Source organism: Macaca mulatta, chromosome 14 (genome assembly GCF_049350105.2).
Source record: "Macaca mulatta isolate MMU2019108-1 chromosome 14, T2T-MMU8v2.0, whole genome shotgun sequence".
NCBI classification, from domain to species: Eukaryota; Metazoa; Chordata; class Mammalia; order Primates; family Cercopithecidae; genus Macaca; species Macaca mulatta.
The window spans coordinates 74,800,414-74,826,176 of record NC_133419.1 but is presented as its reverse complement, the minus strand read 5'-3'; the positions used below and the strand labels follow the sequence as shown (position 1 = coordinate 74,826,176).

The following is a 25,763-nucleotide window of genomic DNA, read 5'->3' as shown; positions in this document are numbered from 1 at the left end:
CGATCTTGGCTCACTGCAAGCTCCGCCTCCCGGGTTCACGCCATTCTCCGGCCTCAGCCTCCTGAGTAGCTGGGACTACGGGCGCCTGCCACCGCGCCCGGCTAATTTTTTGTATTTTTAGTAGAGATGGGGTTTCACCGTGGTCTCGATCTCCTGACCTTGTGATCCTCCCACCTCGGCCTCCCAAAGTGCTGGGATTACAGGCGTGAGCCACTGCGCCGGGCACTGTCTTAATACTATTTTCCTTTCTCTCCCCAGGCCTGAATCCTTGGTCTGTAGTTTTGATCCATGACTCCTCACTACTTGGGAACCCATCCAGAGCCCTGTCTGTTCAGCCTGCACCTACCCAGTACCTTCAGGTTCCCAGCAGCTGCACATGGTTAATTCTTATCATGAAATATTATATATAATTTTAAATAAATGAACTAGAGTTACATTATCAACATAAAGATATCCCATAAATGTAATTTTGACTGAGACAAGCAAGTTACAAAAAGAGCATAAAGTATAAAACTATTTGTGTAATTTAAAAATATGCAAAACTGGAGGGGCGTGGTGGCTCATGACTGTAATTCCAGCACTTGGAAGGCTGAGGCAGGTGGATCACAATGTCAGGAGTTCGAGACCAGCCTAGCCAATATGGTGAAACCACGTCTCTACTAGAAAAATATATAAATTAGCCAGGCATGGTGGCAGGCACCTGTAGTCCCAGCTATTCGGGAGGCTGAGGCAGAAGAACTGCTTGAACTCAGGAGGCCAAGGTTGCAGTGAGCTGAGATCACGCCACTGCACTCCAGCCCGGGTGACAGAGCGAGACTCTGTCTAAAAAAACAAGAAAAAAAAAAAAACACAAAACCATAGATACATACCAAAATACTGATAATACTTCTCTGAGTGAAAGGACCACATAAAGTTTTTATTTTCTTTGTTTCACTTATACTGTTTATTTTCTATATGTATTAGTTGTGCATTGCTGCTGTAACAAACTATCATGAACTCAATCAGTTAACACAATACAAATTTATTATCTTATGCCTGGAGGTCAGAAGTTCAAAGTGGGTCTCATAGAGTCAAAATGAAGGTGTCAGGAGGGATGAAGTCCTTCTGAAGGATCCAGGGGAGAATCCATTTCCTTGCTTTTTCCAAGTTCTAGAGGCTTCCTGATTTCCTTGGCTCATGGGCCCTTCTTCTCTCTCTAAAGCCAGCAATGATAGGTTCTCATAGCACATCACTCTGGCCCTGCTCCTATCATTATATTTCATTCTCTGACCTCTTCTTCCTCCCTCTTCTGCTGTTAATGACCCTTGTGATTACACTGGTGCCAGTTGGATGATCTAGGATAATGCTCCTTATCTGAAGATCCTAAACTTGATCACATCTGCAAAGTCCCCTTTGGCATGTAAGGGAACATATTCACAGGCTCCAGGAATTAGGATATGGACATCTGTGGAAGGCCGTTATTCTACCTGATACATTATAACAAATATGATGTGCTTGATAGAAGGAAAAAAACATGAGTTCAAAGGCTTCTTAAAACTACCTGCATAATGTGCTTGGATTTGCGCCAAAGCCAATGATTTTACGAAAATCCTCTAATCATCATATTCCATCTTTACATTTTATAGGCCCAAAATAAAAAACAAGTAATAAACAAGAATCTACACAAAGGTTGTGTATTCACCCTGCAGATAAAAGACTGATGCACCTGTTCCAACATTATTTTTCCTACATATAACTTTATATCATAACAGTATAAAAATATTATATCAAAGGGCTTTTAACTCATCTTCACTGACTGTAAAAGAAATGCAAATCGAGATGACCATTTTTTACAACGTTGGAGAGAATGTAGGGTAAGAGGCACTCTCACAGTAGGAATATAAGTACAGCTCCCAGGGACAGCAATTTGGCAGTATCTGTCAAAACTTAAAATGCACATACCACTTGTCAGCATTAACTCTATTTCTAAGGGTTTTTCCTGTAGATACTCTCACATGTTCCCAAATATATAGATACAAGAATATCTAAGGTTCAGTTGTTACAATGGTAAAATATTGGAAACAGTAAAAATGTGTATCTGTAGGGGAGTGGTTAAATAAACTGTGTATGTTCTGAGGTTAAGGGCCAAGATTGCACCTTAAAGAAAGTGAAAAGACAAGCAACAAACGGGAAGATCCTACAAATATCAAGGATATATAAAGAATTCTTACCAATTAATAAGGAAATAGTATAATAGTGAAAGGTACAATAGACATAATCAAACATATCACAGAAGAAACACATAAGGCTAATAAACATACGAAAATACAATAAACCTCACAGGAAATTGGAAAAATGCAAATTTAGATCTCAATGATATGCTATTTTTTATCTTTTCAAATGGTAAAAGGTAAGATGTCTGACAAAAGCAAGCATTAAAGAAAATATGAATTAAAGGACACTCTGACACATTGCTGAGGGAGTATAAATTGGAACAGCTACTTTGTTAAATTGTGTGATATTATTTCATGAAATTGAACATTTGCATCCTCTCTGATCTAGCAATTCCACTCCTAGGTATACACCCAAAGAAAGCTTAGCATGTGTGTACCTGGAAACACTTAAAGAATGTTCAGAACAGCACCAATCATATTGCAAAAACTGAAAACAACCTAAATTTTCTTACTATGTTCACACAATAGAATATTACACAGGAAGAAAATTAAGTCACAAGCAACAAAACTTTAGTAGCAAAGCAAATCCCAGAAGGTAATATAGATTATTGAAGTCTTTTTGTAAAGCTAACAATGAATGTGATAAAAACACCCCAGCCCCAAAAGAAATGATAAGAACACAATTCAAGAGGGTAGGTGTCTTTGAGGGAAAGGCAAAGTGATGGGATAGGGATGGAGAACAAAGAAAGATGTGAGTTATTTGTTCTTGGCTTAGGTGGTGGGTTCATAGGTGTTCATTTATTAGTACAGATAAATGAAAATAAATGAGTAACATGGCTCTGCATAGGTCCAATGATGACAGTGTACCATAAACGAAGGATTATATTTAATCCAATACTTCATACTTAGGAAAAACAACATTCCTCAAGGAATGTTCATAGAAGCTTTGTTTGTAATAGCAAAAACCTGAAAATAACCCAAATGTCCTTCAGTTGGTGAATGGATAAATTCCAGCACATCCATTATGTGAACTACCACTCAGAAATAAAAAGGAAAAAGCTTGCAATACACACAACAGCCTAGATGGACATCAAGGGCATTATGCTTATTGAAGAAAGTCAATTTCAAAAGACTATTCATTGTATGACTCCATTTAATAACATTCTCAAGTGACATAACTATAGATATGGAGAACAAATTAGTACTTGTCAGGAACATGACAGGGTGAAGGTGTGAATTCAGAGGGGTAGCACTAGGAAGTTCCTCTGTGGTGAGGAAACAGTTCTGTATGTTGATTGTGGTGGTGGTTACACAAATCTATACATGAGATTAAATTGCATAGAACTATACATACACCACCCCACAAAAACAGTATATAGTAAAGCTACAGTATTCTAAGCATGTTGTTTCAGTCACATGAATGGAAAAGAAAGACCAGTTATGGATCCAAACTTGAGTATCTGATAAAACGACATTTTAAATTAGTGACAAAAGATGGATCACTTAATAAATATTCTCTGTCCTAAATAGATCTAAGATATATGCAAGTAAGAAAGCAAACTAATTAAAGCTAGGAGACAGCATGGGATAATTTTTCCTTTCCTTTCCTTTTCTTTTCTTTTTTTTTTTTGAGACAGAGTCTCACTCTGTTGCCCAGGCTGGAGTGCTGTGGCCGCGATCTCGGCTCACTGTAACTTTCGCCTCCCAGGTTCAAACAATTGTCTGCCTCAGCCTCCTGAGTAGCTGGGATTACAGGTGCCCACCATCAAGCCCCGCTAATTTTTGTATTTTTAGGGGAGACAGGGTTTTACCATCTTGGCCAAGCTGGTCTTGAACTCCTGACCTCGTGATCCACCCGTCTTGGCCTCCCAAAGTGCTGGGATTACAGGCATGAGTCACCATGCCCAGCCTAATCATTCTTAAATAATCAAGGAGAAACTCAAAAAACAAAATAAAATATTTATATGGATGACTTCATAAAAATTAAAAATAACACACAGTAAGTAATACAATGAATGAAGTCAAAGTATAAATAACAAACTGGGAATAATGTTTGCTATATATAAGACAGATAAAAGTTGATTTCCTTAATATATAAAGAGGACTTACAAATCAATGAGACAAATTGCCAATATAAAAATGGGAAAAGACATGAACAGAAAGTTAATAACAATAAAAAACTAAAAGCATGGCTGAAAGACATATAGTATGATGTGCAATGTCATCTACGATTTTTAAAATATGTATTAAAATTTAAATATTTGTAAATTTGATTATAAATTATATTGGCTAAGGGGAAATAATGAGCTAATTGTATCTGAGGGGAAATAATGAGCTAATTGACATTTTAGAAGGCTAGAGACCCCAAACCTTACACGTAATTATCATTTCATTCACATGTTTATTAATTCAACAACTCACAATACTTAAGCATCAACCATGTGCCAGGCATTATTGGTCCTGACTATGCAGCAGTGAACATAGATTAAAACCCCTACCCTTATGAAACTTATATTCATTCAGGCAGAGAATAAGGAGGTGTGGTAGGAATAAGCTTTGAATGAAGAGAATATAAGGTAGGAGAAACAAGGATAAACTACCTACATCACATCTCTGTATACAGAATCTCTTCCCTCTCAATTTTCTGGCAATATCCTGCCCATCTAGGTTCATCTCAAATGAATCCTACTCCTCCCTCACTACTTCCCACCTACCCCACATTGTAAAAAATAGTTTCTTTAAGGCTGAGCACAGTGGCTCACACCTATAATCCCAGCACTTTGGGAGGCTAAAGTGGGAGGATCACTTGAGCTCAGGAGTTCAAGGTTGCAGTGAGCTAGGACAGCACCACCGCACTCCAGCCTGGGCAACAGAGCAAGACCCTATCTATTAAAATTTTTTTAAATTATAAAACATTATATCATGTAGTGTTATTTTTTATATTTCTTTCAATAAATTCAATTGTGCCTTGGACATAACAGAAGTAAATGAATGAATTTTTATCAAAGACAGCATGTAAAATATGTAAGCAGTAGAGCTGTTATGAGAGAAAGGAGACAGTTTGCAGGGGAGGGGGCAGGAGAACAGATGACCAGGTTGCTACTCCAAGATGCAAAATATTTGCATATGAACTGTGTCACAAATGTAAATGATCAATACTGTGTCAGCAAATATGAAATTAAATAGGCCATAATGTAGCTAAATGAAACAATGAAACACAATAAAAGCAGCCCAACATGCACATCCATTTTTGTTTGACTATTTAAAAACTAAGTATTAATAGGTAAGGCCATGAGCACAAGAAAATATATCTAATTAATAGCTAAATAAAAGTACTACAGGATCAAAGGACTACCCTTTAGGCTTTTCACCATCCTACATTTAACTAACTGAAACTCTTTTGAAGTAGAACCAATTTAGTCTTTTTGAAATAAAATATTTTCCCCCAATGCTATAATTATAAATCCGGAACACAACATCCTTGTCTTAGCAAGTCAAAAAAGCCACCTTTTTTTTGCATATACTTGTAATTCACGCATTTAGTAAAGAGAGATTGCAGAACATTCAGGAATTAAAAAAAAAAAAAAAAAAAAAACGAAAATAAGCACAAAGGAGACATAATAAAAAGCCAGAATCACAATGCTCAAATTACATGGTGCCGGGAAATGTGTAATAAATGCACTTTTTAAAGGTTATATATCACCAAACTCCCTTTTCACCAACATGAGGCCAGGGAACTAACACAAAAGGAGAGACAGAGTAAATAAATGACATAATTCAAGTCAGTGATTCATTAGGAAACAGTTCCTGAGGGTCAAATGAGTCATCATCAATTTTAAGCAGTAAAATTTTCCAATTCTTATTTGGGGGGACAAGTACTTTGTCCTATCCCTACTTCAAGTCAGCATTACAACAGATAAAAAGTAACACATAAAAACATATTTTTAAAATATGAAAAATTTTTTTAATTCAAAAAGTAAAAAATAAAAAATGAGGGAGTAGTTCTGCATCTGTAATGGGTAGAAACCAGAATCAGTTCTAAAATTCTGCTTGTGGCTGGCAGCTGTATCCTAAGGCAGAATGTGGCTGTTCCCAGAGCAGAACTGGACAGAATGGACTGATTAGAAGGGCATCCTGTGTAAGGCCCAGTCACTACTACTATGTTCCAAATTAGGCCAGTTCCAACTTGGGCCACAACAACCCTTTTATAAGTTAGTTTCAGCTTGCCAATTGTCAGTACCTATTCCCAGGGTCACCATAGGAGACTGTGTACCTCAATACCCCTTGGCTGCTCCATGAGCTGGGGAGTCGGCTAGCTTCCACCCTTCAGACAGGACCTATCAAGGCCACCTGTTGAAGTGGTTGTGTTCTTCTACTCAAGACACCCTGTCAACAGGGAGTGGGACCAGTGAACATATGGGTTGGCCACTAGTCCATGCCTGGCTGATGGACTGGATGGATCCAGCACTCATACTCTGTGGACAGCGGCACAGAATCTGTAGTGGGTGAGAGTGGAGGACACCGCGTCTACACAAAACTTTTCTGCTCCGCTGGCCTTTGGGTTCTCCATCCTTACTCGTGTACTCTGCATTGTGATCTATTTCTTAGCATCAGGCCTGTCTTCTCTACAGCTAGCATGAAATGCTCAGCATAAAGACATCCGCATACCCCTGGCTCTCATTGTTCCCTGACCTGAATCTACTCAGCCACTTTGTGTCTCTAAACCCGTCCCAAATCTTCCTTCTGCTTTCCTCCTGCCCTCAGTTCAGCAGTCAAAACATCTTTTCTCCCCCATGACCTCTCAGTTGTCATGGTAACCAAAAGGTAGGTACAAAGAAAAAAATACATAGCAAGGCTAGATGCAAACTTGGATTATCCCCAGATAACTGGCTGAGACCACATTTCTTTTCATCTTGAAAACATGTAATAAATTAGCAACAATCCTTGTGGTTAGCTTTAACGGTTTAACATACTTAGTTTAAAAAGGTAGAGAAAAACCGGCTCAACCTGTTTTAAAGAGGCTTCTTGGCAGCCTTTAAGGTTGTCTGCTTTAATTGCCTCAAGTTTTTAAAGACCTTATGGAAAAAAAAAAACTTCAAAAGTGACTTACAAAATAATTTAATTAAATTTTAATCACTTCAGACAAATAATATTCATTTCTTATTTTGTTTTTTTGTTTATTTATTTGAAATAAAGTCTCATTTTGTTTCCCAGTCTGGAATGCAGTGGCATGATCACAGCTCACTGCAGCCTCAATCTCCTGGGCTCAAGCATTCCTCCCCCTCAGCCTCCTGAGTAGCTGAGACCACAAGTGCATGCCACCATGCCCACGTAATTTTTATATGTTTTCTAGAGACGAGGTCTCCCCATGTTGCCCAGGCTGGTCTCAAACTTCTGGGCACAAGTGATCCTCCTGCCTTGACCTCTCAACGTTCTGGGATTGCAGGTATGAGCCACCACACCCAGTCCCCATTTCTTCATAAGAAGGCTGCTTTACATAAAAGCAGGTTGTCCATAGAGATCCATCCTTGCTTACTTTGCCATGATTGAGATCAAACATTCTCCAATTGTTCAATGAGCAAATATTGCAAATAACTATACTCTTGGGACAGATTTTATACCAGTTATTTGAAAAGGTACTTCATCAGGCCAGATTATTATTGCCTCTAACATAAAAGTTCTTGCACTCAAACATAAGAATTGAGGGCTGGGTACAGTGGCTCATGCCTGTAATCCCAGCACTTTGGAAGGCCGAGGTGGGCGGATTGCCTGAGGTCAGGAGTTCGAGACTAGTCTGGCCAACGTGGTGAAATCCTGTCTCTACTAAAAAAAATACAAAAAAATTAGCCAGGCTTGGTGGCATGTGCCTATAATCCCAGCTACTCGGGAGGTTGAGGCAGGGGAATTGCTTGAACCAGGGAGGCAGAGGTTGCAGTGAGCCAAGATTGCACCGCTGCACTCCAGCCTGGGCGACAGAGTGAGACTCTGTCCCCCACTCCCCACCCCACCCCCCAAAAAAGAAAAGAAAGAAAGAATGAATGAATGAATGAATTGAGCCCCCTGTTAATCTTTTTAATCTCTTTATTAACTCCAGTCTCTTTGGGTTCCTGTGGGTGCCGTATGGTGTGTTTATGTCTTCCCCAGGACATCTGGATGTCACAGTGCATTCAGGAGCTTAGGATAGTGTGGCCTCTCTGTCTTTCTTTGGCTTGTTCCTCTCCACCTCTCCCTCTTTGTTGTTTTTCCTGTCACAGGCACTTTTCCTTTTTCCCATGCTGACAGGGTAAGTTCCGTCTTCCTGCTAAATCTCTCTAGCTCCAGGCCTACAGAAAGGAATTGGGACTGATCTAAGGCACTCATTCACCTTGCCAGGGATTAATTAGGCATGTATCTAATTTGGGCAAATAGATGTGAGTAGAAAGCATCCAAGGACCTCCGGAGAGGTTTCTTAAGCTAATAAGTAGAGACACACAATCCTTTTCAGTCCTTGGACATCATTGGGTCCTGAGGATGGCAGAGTTCTGGGCTACTGAATGAATCAATCCTGGAGTGGTGTTCCCAATGTAGAACTAGTTGTTATGGGAAGTGCATTCCTCTATGGTTGAAACCAATTGAGTTAAGGTTTGTTGTCGCTTGCAGCTGAAATATCCTAACAAAATTTCTCACAAGTTTTTCATGGATAGCTAAGAAATGAATACAAATGATCAGTTTTCTATCCAATTTGTAAGAAACAGTACAATAACACCAAATAAGGCCGGGCGCGGTGGCTCACACCTGTAATCCCACCACTTTGGGAGGCCGAGGCAGGTGGATCACTTGAGGTCAGGAGTTGAGATCAGCCTGACCAACATGGTGAAACCCTGCCTCTACTAAAAATACAAAAATTAGCTGGGCGTGGTGGTACATGCCTGTAATCTCAGCTACTTGGGAGGCTGAGACAGGAGAATCGCATGAACCCGGGAGGTGGAGGTGGCAGTGAGCCGAGACTGCACCACTGTGCTCCAGCCTGGGCGACAGAGTGAGACTCTGTCTCAAAAAAATCAATTAATAAAATAAAATAAAATAAAAAGTTTTAATAAAGAAATAACACAAAATAAAACTGATGGCTAAAATTGCACATGGTAAAACTGGTAATTTTTAGAGAAACAAATCTGCTTCACAGGACTTATTTATGTATCTCATGTTTTACTATGGAAAAATTCAAAATTTCAAAAGTACAGAAACTAATATTATGAAGTCCCATGTACCTGTCTCTTAGTTTCAACAATTACTAACTCAAGGCCATTTTGTTTCACCTATACGCACACCCACTTTTGCTACCTCCAGAATATTTTGAAGCAAATCCAAGACCTCATATTTCTTTTACAAATATGATGAAATACTATTATCATACCAAAAATTAGTAACTCATTAATATCCTTAAATGTTCTGTCAGTATTCAAATTTCCCGGATTGTCTCATAATTTTCTTTGATGGTAGATTTGTTCAAATCAAGATCAAACAAGATCCACAGATTGCATTTGGTGAACATGTTTAAGTCTCTTTTGATCTATAGTTTTTTCTCTCCCTGTTTTTTCCTTGCCACTTATTTGTTTCTCAAAAATAAAAATAAAAAATTTAAAAACTACTCCAGAAAAAAATTAGATTTTGTGAAAATAATGACTACAAAAGAAAGTACACAATGGTGATGCAGAATGGACTTCTCGTCCATTTGATATGAACAAAATATGATCAATGAATCAAATCTGTGTTGTAAAGTGTAAAAGCAAAGGAACTTATTTCAAATATAATTTTTAAAAAATAAAAGGGGAAATTTGAAGGAAATAGTTTAAAACACAAAATTTATCATGGCATTAAATAATTAGATGTTGCTCCATAAAGCCTTTTCTTCATCATCAACATTGACCTAATTTTGATGAAACTGTTCATACTTAGCATGTCCTTAGCATTGAAACAAAGGTGTTAAAATGGTAGTATTAGAATAACAGAGTCAGAATACCTAATATTGGCTGGGCGCAGTGGCTCATACCTGTAATCACAGCACTTTTGGGAGGCCGAGCCCAGGAGTTCGAGACCAGCCTGGGGAACATACTGAAATCCCACCCCTACCAAAAATACAAACGTTAGCCAGTCTCATAACCGGGTCTTTAAATAAATAAGTAAATAAATAAATATTTAAAAATAAAATGAAGGCCGGGCGCGGTGGCTCAAACCTGTAATCCCAGCACTTTGGGAGGCCGAGGCGGGCGGATCACGAGGTCAGGAGATCGAGACCATCCTGGCTAACACGGTGAAACCCCGTCTCTACTAAAAATACAAAAAACTAGCCGGGCGCGGTGGCGGGCGCCTGTAGTCCCAGCTACTCGGGAGGCTGAGGCAGGAGAATGGCGTAAACCCGGGAGGCGGAGCTTGCAGTGAGCTGAGATCCTGCCACTGCACTCCAGCCTGGGTGACAGAGCAAGACTCCGTCTCAAAAAAATAAATAAATAAATAAATAAATAAATAAATAAAATGAAAAAAAAAATTTTAAAGAATACCTAATACTTGTCTATGAGCTATCCAAGTGAAAATAGCTAATAGGGTTCAGAGGTCAGAAGACAAAGTGCTGTTACGGTTTGAGAAACATCATCAATTAATTCATAATTGAAGCCACTGGACTATAATAAATTACCAAGGATTAAAGTGAAGATTAAGAAAGGGGCTTCAGGTGAGGCGCCGTGGCTCACGCCTGTAATCCCAGCACTTTGGGAGGCCGAGGTGGGCAGATTGCCTGAGGTCAGGAGTTGGAGACCAGACTGGCCAACATGGTGAAACCCTATTTCTACTAAAATACAAAAAAATTAGCCAGGCGTGGTGGCGTGCACTTGTAATCCCAGCTACTCGGGAGGTTGAGGCAGGGGAACTGCTTGAACCAGGCAGGTGGAGGTTGCAGTGAGCCAAGATTGCGCCACTGCACTCCAGCCTGGGCGACAGAGTGAGACACTGTGTCAAAAAAAAAAAGCAGTTGGGGGGTGGTGGCGCTTCAGAAAGAACCGAAAAATACCAACATTTAAATAAGGGGCTAATTGAAGAAAAGTCAGCAATGAAAATAAGAACAGCCATAAATGTAGGAAGAAAGAAAGGAGTATATGGAATTCTGGATGCTGTGTCAGCCTTGAGAATACACCTCAAAGACTTTCGACTCTAGGGAAGGTAATTGATCAGGGCCTCCACTGCTAGACTGAGATCTACTGCTGTGCTTGCAATAGGACCAGGCTAGGCACTGATCTAAGTGTTGGATAAATTATGCAGATATGTTCAGTAACTTTATGGGAGACATGCTATAGTTCCTAAATAAGTTACTATGATAAACTCTTAATTATACACTATATGGTTTGTATTTTCCAGCTCTTGAGCTGCATTTTTTCCCCCTATTGCCACCCGTGGCAGCTCTGCTAACTACCTACTTAATATCCATTATTCCTGTTCTTCTTACCATCAGAACTTCTGTTTTGCTCAAGGCAATAGCATGTGCAGTCAAAAACGTAATTTCCCAGGAGTGGTTATAGGACACAGCTCTGGCCAGGGAGATGTAAGAAAAAGTCTACCGGAGGTACAGAGTTGGGTGGAGCATGGGAAAGCAGCAGTTGCTTTCCTCATTTTAAGAAGGGGGGCAGGCGGACTTGGCTGAAGTGAACTTTTTGCCCTTCACCCTTCCTCTTGCCTAGAATTCAGGTATAATGTGGAACGTGGCACAGTCATCTTTTGACTATGAGGGTGAGAACCACATGTTAAGGAAGAAAGAACGGAAAGATAAAAGGAGGCTGGGTGCTTGATGACGTCTTTGACTATCTACGCTTGGTCTGCCTTCCCTGGGACTTCTTGTTATTTGGAAAAGAAAATGAACCTCTCTTTGTTAAGCCGCTTAGTTTTGTTTTAGTCACATGCAGCTGAATGCTATCAAGATTGATACATACTTTTTGCCATTTCACTCCTCACTAATATTCCTAACTAAAGGGTTGGCAGAAAAAGTAAAGATAAAACTCATATGTATATACATACTATTTATATCTATACCCGTATCTACGTATATATGAGTATATTATAACTTGTTCCAAGTTATGATTTGCATAGTGTTTTTAAACAATAAAATCCACAGAAAATCATATCTTTTAGTCCTCATCTTACCAAATAATGTAGAGTTTCTTCCCTGTTGCGAGTCCAGAATGAATCATTTTCTTCTAATCCTAGAAAATTTCCAGCGTATAGCTGAAGATATAACATCACCATAAAATCATAGTTTCTCACCAACAGCTGGCTCCAACAGATTAAATTTCCCTTTGTCTACAATATGCCATGCTGTCTACATATTATAATAAAAAAGGGATCTTGGATTTCATCAGGAAATGAAATACTATTAGGGATAGAAAATTGACTACAGGCTACCAGTTTTTTTATTGAATAAATAGAACACACACAAACACACAGAATTATAGGAAAGCAAGATACCCTACAACAGCATAGTATAGTCATCTAGCATCCACAAACACAGACATTTAATAAAACAGAAAGCAACAATTTCAAAATGAGCTATCAGGTATGCAGGTATGCAGGCCAGGTACAGTGGCTCACGCCTGAAATCACGGCACTTTGGGAGGCCGAGGCAGGTGGATCACAAGGTCAGGAGTTCCAGAGCTGCCTGGCCAAGATGGTGAAACCCCATCTCTACTAAAAATACAAAAATTAGCCGGGTGTGGCGGTGGGTGCCTGTAATCCCAGCTACTTGGGAGGCTGAGGCAGGAGAATTCCTTGAACTTGGGAGGCGGAGGTTGCAGTGAGCCGTGATCACTCCACTGCACTCTAGCCTGGGCGACAGACCAAGACTCCATCTCAAAAAAAAAAAAGAGAGAAAATAAAAGAAAATGAACAAAAACTGGAGAAATCAAGGTTTAGAACTGAAATAAATATGTTACTTCATCACTTTGAAGCTTAGAATGACACACATATATTAAGTGGCTCTAGGTACAGAATACTTTATCCCTGAAAGTGAAAGGTTATTTTTGACCTTCCAAATGTAGCAGACTTATTTAACTTTTTCTTTCAACAGAGAAAAAAAGTTTCTTTACTGGTGATGTTTGGAAATGGCCAAGATGTGGAGCTGGCAAATACTGCTTTTATAAGTGGGAAAATCATTCATGCTACAAGAGTACCAGGACTTTGATCTATTTACCATTCTTTCTCATCCCTAGAACAGTGCATAGCACAACAGTAGGTGCACAATATAAAGTTGTTGAATAAATAAATGATCTTTTTTTTCAGAAAGAATTGAAAAAAATGACTGACAGATGGTAAAGAATTTGTTTAAAGTCAAGGAACAGATAACAAATCAATATTAAAGGGATCTGTTTGTCTTGTTTGTTTAGCATCCCTTTTCTTCATCTCCCAGTAACAGAACCCTACCCTTCCTTTGGAGAACTGTTCCTTAACTATCCATTTTATGTGATTTTTATGGGGTGGTTCAACATATTATCCTCCTGGCAAGGCCTTAGGGGTAGTGGGCTCATAACCTGATCTGGGCAACTATTCCTTGACATTTATATCTACTGAAGCAGAGAGATAAATCTTGCCTTTCTTTTTGGGGTTGCTAGTTGGGGTGATATTTGCCTAGCCCAGAGCTCTATGTAGTAACAACTGTCTTATTTTGAAAAATAAGTAAGGGAGGCTGGGAGGAAACAGAAGTGGAGCTGAAAGGTGAAGACAGAGTCCTCATGTCAGGATCCAGGGGTCCCTGAAGCTAGCTCCACTCCTGCCTTTCTCAGGTACATATGCCAAGACATTTAATTTTTAAATTTTTGAATTATATATAAAAATAGATATTTGAAAATAAGTGTATAGTTCATTAAGTACATTCACAATGTTGTACTAAAATTCAGTTTTCTACTTAAGCTAGATTAAGTTTGTATTGTCATTTGCAGTTTAAAAAATGGTAGTTTTTTTGGTTCATTTTTGTCTTTTTATTATTGTGTCATAGGAATTCTATATATATTCTGGATACTACCAGATATATATTTATCAGATATATATTTATCAGATATATATTTTGAAAACAATTTCTCCCAACCTATAGCTCACCAAATTAGATTCTTAAGACTGTCTTTTGATGAGCAGAAGTTGTTAATTTTGATGACAACTAATTTATCAATTTTATATTTTTGTGATTAATGCTTTCTCTATCCTAAAAAATATTTACCTATTCCCAAGGTGCAAATATATTCTACTTGGTTTTCTTCTAGAAGCTCTATAGCTTTATTTTTTTATTTTTGTTTGCTTGTTTATTTGGTTTTAGAAACGAGATCTTACTCTACCACCCAGACTGGAGTACAGTGGCACAATCAATCATAGCTCACTGCAGCCTGAAACTCCTGGGCTCAAGCAATCCTCCTGCCTCAGCCTCCCGAGTGGCTAAGACTACAGGTGCACTGCCAGGCCCAGCTAACATATATATATATATATATACATTTTTAGATTTTTTTGTAGAGAGTGTCTTGCTATGTTGTCCAGAATAGTCTTGAACTCCTGGCCTCAAGTGATCTTCCTGCCTTGGCCTTCCAAAATTCTGGGATTACGTGAGCCACTGAGCCCAGGCTAAAATTAATTTTTATATTTGGTGTAAGATAGAGGTTGAGACTGATATTTTTCCAGATGTATATTCTGTTTTTTCAATATCATACATTGAAGGAATTTTCCATTTCTCATTGGCTTGCTTTGATGCTTTTGTTCAAAATTCAAATGAATGTGGGTCTATTTCTGGGCCCACAGAAATAGTCTGTTCCATTGATCTGTTTGTATATCCTAATACTAATACTGTACACTCTGAATTGCTGCATATTTATAAGTCTTGAAGTCAGATGGTGTAAGTTCTCCAACTTTATTCTGCCCCAAAGGGGCTTTAGATATTATTGCTGTATTATTAGAAAATCATATCTATCTGATAGATATTACTAGATAGTATTATTAGGTGTATAGTTGTAGACCCTGGAATTCAAAAAGAAGAATATGCCTTCTTTGTTGTTTTTGTTACTCACCTCAGCAATATTTCTTCCATGTCAGCATGATAAAAGAGGTTTGTTGCAGACATTTGTAATATTGAGCTCTCAGCACACAAATAATCCTTCTTGTTTTGTTTCCTTTGCCTAGCATACCATATTCCTTTTTCCTAACTCCTATTTGTTCTTCAGTTCCAAGCTAAACTATAAAAATAAAACTATTTACATGTGCATAAAAAACCAAAGTGTTTAGGAATACGTCGAAGACTTATAAGACCTTTGACTGAAACCTACGTTAACATTGCTGAGAGAAATTAAAGGTCTTCTTAAATTAGAGAGATAGATCATTTTCACGAATGGGAAAACTCAGTATTCTAAAGATGTCAATTATTTCTGAATTGATCTAGGGAGTTAACATAATCTCAATCATAATCCTAGCAGGCTTTTTTTTGGTAGAAATTAACAAGTTTATTCTAAAATTTATATGGAAATGCAAAGGACCTAGAAAACCCAAAGAATCTTGAAAAATAAGGACAAAGTTGGAGAACGTAGGCCACCCAAATTCAAGATTTACCAGGTTTAGCTATGATTTCTTCAAGGATACCTTTTATGGCCCTCCCAGTCTGGATTAAGTGCCCCTCCTCTGTAACTCCATAGTATTACGGAACACTGGTATCAAAGCACTTATCAGTCCATTTCAGTAATGTGTTATTTGTCTGTATTCCTCATCCTGGGCTTCATAAGGGCAGGAACAAGGCTTGTCTATCTTGTTTATCCTAAATCTGAAACACCTAGAAAGATGTAACACTACAGGCATACAAGTATTTGCCACATTAAATTGAACTTAAATAATTTACATAAAAGAGCTAATATTTTAAAAGAAAACTCATAAAGATTCATATTCTGCTTGAGAACTGCTTCATCAGGTGACCAAGACTAGTTTATTGGACTTGGTCTTTAAAAATATTAATATTACTATGACGGAACTAAAAAGATGAAGATCATGCAATTTGATTCATAAGACATTAGTTCAACCCTTAGAAATCAAACCCTCTGAACATTTATAGTACATTGCTCAGTAGTTGTACTCTCAAGAATTTAGGTATGGAATACTGCAGAAGGCAAAAATGGCTTTATTCACAAAGGTGTTCAATGTTATTGCTATTTACATAGGAAAAATAGAGACAAGTTAAGAAACCTATAATTTTAAAAAAATACCATGGTAGATCAACTTGACATAATATTTTACAGCCATAAGATGATTATCAAAATAGTATAGTGTTTCCCAAAATGGTAGATGAGGTTATTTGTATTAACCTTCTTGCTAAAACTAAATAATAAAGCTCAGTTATTATTTTTAACCTCCTTGTAAATCACAAAGAAGAAATGACAAGTCAGTAAAACATTACCAGGCCAAAAGTGAAAGGAAAATGTTATCCCAAAGATGTAACTGTGCAAGATGTGGCTTTTGCCCTGAGAGTATTTGCCAGTCTTGAACATTTTGAACCTTAATTTTAAAACTGTCACAGGCAAGACAGAAAGCAAAGCCAAGGTCTGCATAAGCTTGAGAGTCTAACAGGAGAAACTTCTCACAATATTGGAACCCCAAAGAGCTACGCTATCCAAGTAACTATAAACTAGAAGAGAAATATTTTACATGGAATTACAGCCTACATAGGGTCACCCGAGCACCAGATAATTTCAAGCCTTAAAGTAGTTGAACTACCAGGCACTTGTCAATTCCTCTCTAGAGAAAAGAATTTTCTCTATAAAGAGAAGCAAATGCAAATGCTCTCCAGAGAACTTTCATTGCAAGTCTAAATTTACTCCCACAAATAGTTTTTCAAATAGTGTCCATTTTACACACACACACACACACACACACACACACACACGGCTCACAAAGAAACCAGACTGCAGAGCAGGAGCTAGCAAAAACATTAGACAAGGGAAACAGACCCATAAATATTTTAAATTTTAAACAATGAGGCAGGCTATAGGTTTAAAAAGTAAAAGACAAGTTTGAAGCTCTCTGTAGAGAATAGGAAACTATGAAAAGTGCTGTAGTAAATTTACAAATGAATCCAAAATAATTCTAGAAATAGAAAATACAATAACCTTAATTAAAAACCCAAAAGTAAAGCTTCTGGATGGGTGGAACACATTGAGGTGCTAGGAGGGTGGTGTGCCCTGAGAAGCCACAGAAGCTCTGCACCACCCGTGCTCCCACACCTTGCCCTATGCACCTCTTCCACTTGGCCATTTCTGAGTTGGAGGAGAAGAGGGTCATGTGAAGATAGAGGGAGAGATTGGAGTTATGCAGCTACAAGCTAAGGAACACTTGGAGCTACCAGAAACTGGAAGAGGCAAAGAAAGATTTTCCCCATAGGCTTCAAAGGAGTTTGGCCCTGCTGACACCTTAACGTTGAACTTCTGGCCTCCAAAACCCCAAGATAATAAAATTCTGCTGATTTAAAGACAAACGACCCAAATGTCAGATCCCTGCTATGAATCCATGGCTCTCAGCTTCAGCTGCACATTGGAAATCCATGGGAAAGCTTAAAACAAAAACCAAGCACAAAGAAAAAACCCCACTGATGACCATGCTCCAACCCAGATCGGGTAAATCATAATCTTAGGGAGTGAAGCCCAGCAGCTGAGTCCTTTAAAAGATGTGCACCCTGAGTTGGGAACCATTACTCTGGATCAGGAATGGGCAAGTTGTGGCCCATGGGACAAATCTGGCCTGCCACCTGCTTTTGCAAACAAAGTTTCACTGGAATATACACATGCACACAAACAAAGCCAAGGGGTCAGTTTAGTCACTTATATGCTGCTGGAAAGAGAATTAGTAAACTGGAATAAATGAAATAATAATAATTAGAGTATAAATTAATGAGATTAAAAAATAGAAAAGCCTTAGAGAAAATCAATAAAACCTAAAATTGGTTCTTCGAAAGATTGACAAAAATGATACAACTTTAGCTAGATTGACCAAAAAAAAGAGAGAAGACTCAAATTACTAAAATAAAAAATGAAAGAGGACATTACTACTCACAGAAATAAAAAGGATTATAAAGGAATACTGTAAACAATTGTATGACAACAAATTAGATAACTTAGATTAAATGGACAAATTCCTACAAGGACACAAACTACTGAAATTGGCTATAGACAAATGAAGAGATCTATAACACATGAAGAGATTGAATTAATAATGAGAAAACTACCCACAAAGAAAAGTCCAGGTCCAGATAGCTTTACTGCTAAATTCTACTAAACATTTAAGGAAGAATTAATGTCAGCTCTTCACAAACTCTTCCAAAAATTGAGGGAGAAAGAAACACTTCCAGACTCATTTTGTGAGGCCAGTATTACTCTGATATCCAAATCAGACTAATATATCACAAAAAAAGATAACTACACACCAATATCTCTATTGAGTATGAACAAATAAATCCTCAACAAAATACTAGCAACTAAATCCAGAAACATGAAAACAATGATACACCATGACCAAGTGGGATGCAAGTTTGGTTTAACTTCCCAAAATTAATAATTAATTATATCATACCAATATAATTTAAAAACTCATATGATCATCTCAATGGATATGGGAAAGCATTTGACAAAATCCAACATTCATGATAAATACACTCAACAAGCTAGAAACAGAAGGGAACTTCATCAATCTGATGAGAGCATCTACAAAAAAACCCACAGTTAACATATACTTAATGGTGGAAGATTGAATACTTTCCCCCTAAAATCAGGAACAAGACAAGAACGTCTGCTCTTGTCACTTCTATTCAATATTGTACTGAAGGTTCTAGTCAGAGCCAGTAGGCAAGAAAAAGAAATCAAAGGCAACCAGACTGGAAAGGAAGAAATAAAACAATCTCTAGTCACAGAGGACAAATATTTGCAAATCATATATCTGACCTATATTAGGGTCATATATCCAGAAATAAAAAGAACATTTAAACTCAATAAGAGACAAATAACCCAATCGCAAGTGGACAAAATATATTAATTTCCTTCTCAAAGGAAGATACAGAAGTAGCCAATAAGCACATGAAAAGATACTCAACATCTTTAGTCATCAGGGAAATTCAAATCAAAACCACAACGAGATAGCACTTCACACTCACTAAAATGGCTAGAATAAAAAAGTCAGATGATAACAAGCATTGGCAAATCTGTGGAAAAATTGGAAGCCTCATACACTGCTGGAGGGAATGTAAAATGGTACAGTCACTTTGAAAAACAATCTGGCAGTTCTTCAAATGGTTAAACACAGAGTTACCATATGATCTAACAAATCCATTCTTAGGTATATACTGACAAGAAGTGAAAACTTTTTTTTTGTTGTTTTTTGAGATGAAGTCTCCCTCAGTCTGTTGCCCAGGCTGGAGTGCAGTGGTGCCATCTCGGCTCACTGCAACCTCTGCTTTTTGGGTTTAAGCCATTCTCCTGCTTCAGCCTCCTCAGTAGCTGGGATTACAGGTATGCTCCACCACTCCCAGCTAATTTTTGTATTTTTAGTAGAGACAGGGTTTCACCATTTTGGCCAGGCTGGTCTCTTACTCCTGACCTCAAGTTATCCACCTGTATTGTCCTCCCAAAGTGCTGAGATTACAGGCGTGAGCCACCGCACCCAGCCAAAAACATTTTATACAAAAAATCATACATGAATGTTTATAGAAGCATTATTCACAATAATCAAAAGACAGAAATGACTGAAATGTCCACCAATGGATGGATCAACAAATATGGCATATGCATACACTGGAATATTATTCAGCTGTAAAAAAAAAAATGAAGTATATGCTACAACATAGATGAGCCCTGAAAACATGCTAAGTGAAAGAAACCAGTCACAAAAGACCACATATGATATAATTCCCTTTAGATGAAATGTTCACAACAGGGCAATCCACAGAGCCACAAAGTAGATTAGAGGTTGCTTAGGCCTGGGAGTGGGGAGATAGGGTGATAGTGGTCTGATGGCTAAAGGGCACGGAGTTTCTTTTGGAGGTGATGAACATTTTAACTGACCATAGTGATGTTTGTACATATCTGTGAATGTAACAAAAACTACTGAATTGTATACTTTAAACGGGTGAACTGGGCAGGCTCTGGGCATACTGCCTATGAGTTAGCCTTGCTCTGCAAGGAGCAGTAAAAAATAATAAATAATAATAATAATAAATAAATAAGTGGTTGAATTGTATAGTATGTGATTTATATCTCAATTAAGTGTTAAAAAATGGAATGAGGCACCGACTCTCAGGTGCCAACCCTGCACTTCACAAACGTAAGCAAAAAGGCTTCCTCACATTTTGCACCTTGAGTTCTTTGCCTTGCTTCACTATATTCCTGGGTATGTTCTGCATCTATCTCCTCTTTCACAAAGACAACTTTTTATTTGTTGTTCTTGTTGGATCCCCTTGCCTCAGAGGAGGTTTTTATGTAACAGGGCTAAAAGTAGAAAATTGCTCGCGAGATACTTCCTTTCTGGGCTCTCTCTCTTTTTTTAATAGAGTTCACTAGAGTTTATGACAAATATGTTTGTGAGCAACAAGAAAATACTTCTCTTTTCAGAGCAGTCACAGAGCCGAATGATAGATTTTTGTCAAGATTTAAAGTCTTAAAGTAGGCAGGTAATGAGAGAGAGAAGCCCTGAGCTCTGCCTGGTGGTAGCATTTCAAGGAATGGGCAAGATTTTAGAGGAGATGGCTATGTGGCAAACGTAGACGGAGGCTTTGGGGTTCCTAGCCCCAACCAAGTTTCCTGGTAATTGCTTACAAATGGTATGCAGGGAGAAAGCTGTCAGACTTCCAGTGTCAGTGACCACTACAGCTCTGGACAATGCAGATGCTTGCAGAAACCTTAATGAACTCGACCTACAGACCCTTCCTGTTTTCCAAGTACTAGATAAGGCCTGGGTGGGGAGGAAAATTCCAGATATTAATGAAAATTCAAATTTTTGCTGCCCTAACAGAATGAGAAATTCCAGTCTTTTAATAATTTTTTTTTTTTTTCTCTTTTTAGAGACAGGGTCCTGTTCTGTTGCCCAGGCTGGAGTGCAGTGGCACAGTCAAGGCTCACTGCAGCCTGGAACTTCTGCCTTACCCTCCCAAGTAGCTACAACTACAGACCTGAGCCACCATGCCCAGCTAACTAAAAAAAAAAAAAAAAAAATTGTTGTTGTTTTGTAGAAACAGGGTCTTGCCTTGTTGCCCAGGCTGGTGTCAAACTCCTGGGCTAAAGGATCCTCCTACCTTGGCCTCCCAAAATGCTGGGATTAGAGGTATGAGCCACCATGCTTGGCTAGATTTTTTGTTAATAATAAAGAAATGTGTATTTCTTATACAGTGGAGGTTTTTCTTTTAAACTTTTTTATTTTGAAATAATTTCACGGCTGGGTGTGGTGACTCATACCTGTAATCCCAGCACTTTGGGAGGCCGAGGTAGGAGGATTGCTCGAGCCCGGGAACGCAAGACCAGCCTGCGCAACATGGCAAGACCTTGTCTCTACAAATAATTAAAAAATTAGCCAGGTATGGTGGCGGGCAACTGTGGTCCCAGCTATGCAGGAGGCTGAGGAGGGAGGATCATTTGAGCTCAGGAGGTCAAGGCTGCAGCAAGCCATCATCATGCCACCTCACTCCAGCCTGGGCAACAGAACAGGACCCAGTCTCAAAAAAGAAAAGAAAAGAAAAGAAAAAAATAATTTCAAAGTTACAAAAATAGGCCGGGCGCGGTGGCTCAAGCCTGTAATCCCAGCACTTTGGGAGGCCGAGACGGGCGGATCACGAGGTCAGGAGATCGAGACCATCCTGGCTAACACGGTGAAACCCCGTCTCTACTAAAAAATACAAAAAACTAGCCGGGCGAGGCGGCGGGCGCCTGTAGTCCCAACTACTCGGGAGGCTGAGGCAGGAGAATGGTGTGAACCCGGGAGGCGGAGCTTGCAGTGAGCTGAGATCCGGCCACTGCACTCCAGCCTGGGCGGCAGAGCGAGACTCCGTCTCAAAAAAAAAAAAAAAAAAAAAGTTACAAAAATAAAAATAGTGCAAATAATACATATATATTTTGTGTGTGTGTGTGTGTGTGTGTGTGTTTTTTTTTTTTTTTTTTTTTTTTGAGAGAGATTTTGCTCTTGTCACCCAGGCTGGAGTGTAATGTATGATCTTGGCTCACTGCAACCCCCACCTCCCAGGTTCAAGCATTTCTCCTGCCTCAGCCTCCCAAGTAGCTGGGATTACAGGTGCCTGCCACCATGCCTGGCTAATTTTTGTATTTTTAGTAGTGACAGGGTGGTCTTGAACTCCTGACCTCTGGTGATCCACCCACCTCAGCCTCCCAAAGTGCTGGGATTACAGGTGTGAGCCACTGCGCCCAGCTATTCATAAATTCTTTACCCAGATCCACCCACTGTTAACATTTTCCTCCATTTGCTTTGTCCTTTGCTATTCATTCAACTATGTAATATATATATATTTGTATATAGACATATATAATAAATATTTGTATAGACATACACATGGTATTTTTTAAAATCATTGGAGGGTAAGTTATATATATTAGGATTCTAAGATATTAGGTCCATTATATGTAATATTGGTAACATACTATATTATATATATGTGTAGTAAATATAATACAGTCATATGCTGCATAAGGATGTTTCGGTCAAAGAACAGCATATACAATGGTGGTCCCATAACCTTATAATGGGGCTGAAATATTCCTATGACTGAGTGATATCTGGATGATCCTGACCCAGTGTAGGCCTAGGCTTATGTGTACGGCACTTATAAAGTCTACAGTAGTGTACAGTAGTGTCCTAGGCCTTCCCATTCACTCACCATTCACTTACTGACTCACTCAGAGCTACTTTCAGTCCTGCAAGCTCCATTCATGGTAAGTGCACTATATAGGTGTGCCATTTTATATTTTTAAACCATAATTTTTATACCAAAAGTTGTACCTTTTCTATATTGAGATATGTTTAGATATCCAAATGCTTACAACTGTGTTACAGTCCCCTACAGTATTCAGTACAGCAGCATACTGTACAGGTTTGTAGCCTGGGAACAATAGGCTATACCATATAGCCTAGGTGTGTAGTGCGCTATACCATCTAGGTTTATATACTCTATGATGTTAAGATGACAGAATCACCTAATGACGCATTTCTCAGAACATATCCCTGCCATTAAGTGATGTATGTTTGCATATGGGGACCAAGAAGACTATTCTTTTTCATAACCACAGTTAATGTTGCCAGGCTTAGCAAATAAAAATGCAGGATGCCGTGGGCAAATTCCAACAGAAATGAAAGCTCTGAGCTTTCCCAGACTGGGGGAACTACTATACTTCCTCTGCTGAACACACTTAGACACTGTTGTTGGATTTGATGAGTTGGAGGATGCTTACCCTCCAACGTCCGAACAATAAACCTAATCCGCTGGGCAAGATTTCTGGTAAGTAGTTAATGTCTACTGTGATCTTGCTGATAAAAGTGAAGGTTAGTTGGCTCTTTTTTTCCATCTCTTGAAAGCTCTGTTGATTTGGTAGTGTTTCTCAGAAATGAATGAATAAGGATTGTCTTATAAAAAAACACTGTTTAACAAATTTAAATATAAATCATCACTGGATCTTGTTAAAATGTAGATTCTGATGCAGCAGAACTGGAGTGGAGTCTGAAATTTTGTATTTCTTAAAAAGCTTCCAGAGGACATCAGCACAGTGGTCCTCCTAATCACACTTTGAGTTGTAAGATTATGGCCACCTCTGTGACAGTCAATAGATATTTCAAATATGCAGGTACCTGGGCCCTATGCCAATGTATTGATTCAGAATCTCTGGAGGCAGTGTCCAGGAATATGAATTTAAACAAACTCCTAGGGAGATATGAAAACCACTAGTCTATGGGTTTGAAATATCCTCTATCTTATTCTCAACATGTTTATTTTGTTTCTGAAAGCCTAGTGCAGGTCCCTCCTGCTTGATGCTTTTTTCACTGACCACCTCAGATGTAAATTCATTAACAGTTGTTGGCAGCATTTGCTATTTATCATGGGCTTTCTTTTCTTACATATATCCTGTCTCCTTAGATGTTATTTCTCGAAATGAACAATTATATAGATTCTTGTAGCCTCAGCTCCTACCATAATGCTTAGCAGAGAGTAAATGTATCATGGACAATAATGGTGATGGTAGTGGAAGATGAATTTCTCTCCAGGACACGTGATTTGTTTCCCAGGCCTTGTGTAATTAAAAGAACAAGAGTCCTGCTGACTCCACAAAGGAAACAATCACTTAGCAAAAACTGCAACTCCCGACTATGGCATGTTTTTCAGAAACTGGAACCACAATCCTTTTGTACCTTGGTAGTTTAAATGGCACTTTAAAGGAAATAAAGTAATACTTTGAACTTATTATGTCTTTTATCTGTGAAACGCAGACTAATGCCATTTATTAAGTTACTGTACAGCCATGATGTAAATATTATCATACCCTCCTCACAAAAAAGCTGACTAGGGAAAGAGTTGTAATATACTTGGTCAAAATCATAGCCATTCTAAGAAGGCCAGACCAAGAAATGGAGGAGTAGCTAGGTGGCTGACAGGTCAGCACTTCTCAGCGTTTCCCAGACCTCAAGTTAGGTGAGCATTCCATAGGAGAGGCGGCTAAGAAGTAACGGAAGACTATTTCAATTTGAGTGAACCAATTTCCTCTTCCTCAGTATTCCCATTACCATTGCTCTTGGTATCTTGTGATGCTTATACATTCTTTTATCAAGGTTAAATGTCGACCCATCTTCCCTCAACAACTTCCTCATCTATTTTACAGTAATCTTGTTCGCCCTACCTCCTAGTTTACTGTAGCAGCAGAGCTATTAGGTTGGTACAAAAGTCATTGCCGTTTTTGCCATTACTTTTAATGCTATTATTTTTAATGGCAAAAACCGCAGTTATTTTTGCACCGACCTAATAAAATAACTGCCAGCCGAGGGAATCTGAAATGAGACTCGAACCCTAGTTTGACCGCTCACGAACTCGGCCTCTTAGGAGAGGACTGTCTCAGGGAGTCAGTTTCTTCTTTGTGTGTGAAACGGGAAAGGACGACGCCCCCTACCTTACTGAGGGATTGAAGCGATAGAATGAGACTCGTAAACTGCACAGCACTAAACGAATACCACTTTGCCCCCTTACTATGTCATTCCTTGTTTAATTTAATGCCAGGGCCACATACCGCAGCATAACTAATAGGGATAGGGCGTCCGTAGGGAACTACCTCGAAGCAGATCTTTTTCTTTTGAGGAAAGGGAGGGCTCGGAGCTGCTGGGAGTCGTAGTCTCGGCGGCGGTCTCCGCTGAGCTCAAAGGAAAGAACTACAGCTCCCGTGAAGCAGTGCGCGGACAGCTCGCACAGCCCCTCCTCCCACAACCGGCGCGTGCCCCCAAGAGAAATTGGGGGTCTGCGCGCGCGCTGGGATCTGCAGGGCAAGCGCGAAGGCAGCTTCCTAGTGGTAGCCGTGAGAGCAGATCGAGGAAAGGAGACCCATGGCAAAT

At 39.0% G+C, this 25,763-nt stretch overlaps 1 long non-coding RNA gene across 2 annotated transcripts in view; it reads right to left on the bottom strand.

Annotated features, from left to right (window-relative positions):
• The window catches only part of LOC106993384 (uncharacterized), a 79,019-nt gene that overhangs the window by 51,973 nt on the left and 1,283 nt on the right, over nt 1-25,763 (bottom strand). The window lies entirely within an intron of this gene.